Raw genomic sequence first — 3087 nt, 5'->3', positions numbered from 1 at the left:
GAGCATGTTTGCAGCCTCGTCTCCAGAGGCGCCAGGGTCTGAAGGAGCCGTGTGGTGCCGGGTCAGGACGCAGAGAGGTGCTCAGCTGTTTTTCCAGCCGTTCCCACCCCGGTTCCGCTCCTCCGCCGCCCGCTTCCATTAACAGCATCACTGCCCAGAAACTGCAGAGAAAGCAAAGCTAATTACCAAAATTAATCATCCCCAAAGGACAGGAGCCAACATCTAGTGCCAAAATAGTCCATGGGTTGCGTCTAGCTCTGCCACAGGGGCTGTTTTCCTGAAGCCTGTAAGCGCAAGCCCAGCTCATACCAACATCTGCAGGGTGCACCCACGGGTGCAGAATTCAACATGGGCGTGTTGCCACTCCAGAGCGTCGGTTCTTCATCTTAGAGGCCTTTTCCAGCAGCATTGAGTCCATGATTCCTTGATCTGGCAAGTGCTGGGCTGCCCCGGGGAGCCGTGGGTGCCTGCCGTGCTCGCTGATGTCAGCGGCAGCGAATGGGACGCGGTGCTTTGAGGAGGCCTTGGCACCTCCACAGGCACGAGGCTTTCATGTGGTTTCTTGGGTGTAACTGAAAGCAGCTTTTGGCCCAGAGGAACGAATATTTTTTGCCTTTGTGTGTGCGCCCTGGTTTCTGTAGTCATGGTGTGAAATACGTCTTCTGGAGAGCGGTAATGAAGAGAGGATGTATTTTAGCTGCTTCTTCAGGAGTCTGTAGCAAAAATAGAGCGGCAGCAGGGCCAGGGCAGGGATTGTCCTCCTATGCTGGGTACTGGTGAGGCCACATCTCGAGGGCTGTGTCCAGTTCTGGGCCCCTCATTTCAACAAAGACCTGGAGGGGCTGGAGCGTGTGCAGGGAAGGGAATGGAGCTGGGAAGGGGCTGGAGCAGCAGGAGGGGCTGAGGGAGCTGGGGGGGCTCATCCTGGAGAAAAGGAGGCTCAGGGGGGACCTTCTGGCTCTGCAAGTCCCTGACAGGAGGGGGGAGCCGGGGGGGGTCGGGCTCTGCTGCCAGGGAACAAGGGACAGGAGGAGAGGGAACGGCCTCCAGCTGTGCCAGGGGAGGCTCAGGTTGGCCAGGAGGAGGAATTTCTTGCTGGAAAGGGTGGTCAGGCCTTGGCAGGGGCTGTCCAGGGAGATTTGGAGTCCCCATCTCTGGAAGTGTCCAAGGAAGGCCTGGCCGTGGCACTCAGTGCTCTGGGCTGGGGGACAAGGTGGGGATGGGGCACAGGGTGGACTCGATGATTCAGGAGGATTTTTCCAACCTAAATGATCCTGAGATTCTGTGATAGGCATTGAGTATGGCTGTTCAAAGCATGATTTTTTTTTCCCTCTTTTGAATAGATGATTTTCTTTTCATCAAAACACGTGTCAGCAGCATCCTCAGGGTCAGAACAACAACTTTTGGAAGGATTTCTTTCATGACACCATGGATTAGGCACATGAACTCCTGCTAACCTGTCCTGAACTCTGTGGTCTTGAGCCACTTCAGCAGTTTGGGTCACTCAGCCACAACCCCAAGAAATATTCAATGCAATTTAAACCTGGTGTTAAAGCCCTGGCGTTTGATACTTACCTACTTCTTAAACTGTCTTCAATTATATGCATTAGTGGTCAAAACTGGGACATCACAGGAGAGCCAAATGTGCCTCCAGTCAAGGCTTTGCTTTATAACCCAAGAAGAACTGAAAAGGAAGAAAAAGTGACATATTATAGTGACTAAGTCAGTCTTTCAGCACAATCCATCACAACTGGTGTTCCTTAAGTGTCTCCTTCTGTGGTGCTCACAATGTAAACCTGAGCTTACCTTCCCAGAAGAATAAAGTTTCTTTTAGCACGTGAAAGAGGTTTTTCAGAGCTCGAGTTTTTAAAGTCTGTGGAAAAATAAGCATTGAAATGATACAGGAAAACAATAACCTTGGGGAGGGAAAGAGGGGTAAGATAATGATCACAGTGAAATGGTTGTGAGTGTGATTTCACTGTCAGGATGCTGTAGTAGGAATTGGAGATTTTTTATCATCCATCAGGAGGGGCAAAGCCTAAACAATTTGGTCAGGAATATTTTTTATGAAAAAACAAGGTAAGTTTAGTTTGTTGTCCCTCCTGGGTTCGGTTTTGAGGTCAGCAGGGACCAGTTGCTTGTCTTGCCTGATCTTCTTCAGCAGCACAAGCCTCAAGATTTCATCCAGTTATTCCTGCAATGAGCTTGACACTAGAGGAACAGGTTCTTAATTTTTCATCAATATCCCAAAAGAACCACAGGAATTCTCTCACTTTCATTAGTTTTAGCACAAATGTGTGTTTTTTTCTGTCAAAGTTCAGCCACTACTGTGTTTGTTGCTCTTTAGTTGCCTTATCTGTTTACTGTCTACAGCAAATATTATGTTCTCCCCTGTAAAAGTGCCCACACGTCAGTCAGGGAATAAGAAACAATCCCACATCCCCGAGGTGACTCACACACCTCGTGGATACTGAATCACCATCAAGATGAGGTGAACATGTGGTGAGCAAAGCAGAGGCTGGAACGTTTTCAGCCAAAACATTCAGAAGATACTGGTGCACATTAAGGAATTCTGGGGAGGGGAAGAGCAGCAGCTTGTGAATGATTATTTGCAACTCAGAGGGCTAAACTAGCACTTTTCAAATGCTTCTGGCTGCCACTCCCGTTCATTTTGTGCCAGCCCAAAAACAGAGGGCAATATAGAAAATTCAGCAGTCCCCATTTCAAGTTTGGGCACTATTGGGCTAAACTATTATTTGTTAGTACATGCTCATCAGCTACATGGCACTGTAACACCCCATATACCACCCAAAAATCCCTTTGGGGCCTAAAAATGAGGCTCTGCTCTCCCTGCCATCTTCAGAAGGACTGGAACTAGCAGCACCAGCTTCCTAGAAGGTGCTTTTTGAGTTGAGATGGGCCTTGTCCTTCATAGTTTCCACTCCCATCCATGTTGAGGAGGAACAAGGATGACCCTCAGTAGCTCTCAGGAAGATCAGGGATCATTGTGGTGCCAAGCAAAGTTGGATACTCCTCGTGGTCCCTGCATGAGCTTGGTGGCAGTGCCGTGTTGGGACAACCACTGGG

At 49.3% G+C, this 3087-nt stretch overlaps 1 long non-coding RNA gene across 1 annotated transcript; it reads left to right on the top strand.

The window, feature by feature from the left end:
* Positions 1–570: 570 nt before the first annotated feature.
* On the top strand, positions 571–1843 carry LOC113996077. Its single transcript, XR_003543618.2, has 2 exons — positions 571–672; positions 1344–1843. It is a non-coding gene; the product is annotated as an uncharacterized LOC113996077 (long non-coding RNA).
* The last annotated feature ends 1244 nt before the right edge of the window (positions 1844–3087 follow it).

Source organism: Pipra filicauda, unplaced genomic scaffold (genome assembly GCF_003945595.2).
Source record: "Pipra filicauda isolate LSUMZ 115617 unplaced genomic scaffold, ASM394559v2 scaffold330_size805480_pilon, whole genome shotgun sequence".
NCBI classification, from domain to species: Eukaryota; Metazoa; Chordata; class Aves; order Passeriformes; family Pipridae; genus Pipra; species Pipra filicauda.
The sequence above is the reverse complement of the archived record's forward strand: the minus strand, read 5'-3'. Positions and strand labels throughout refer to the sequence as shown.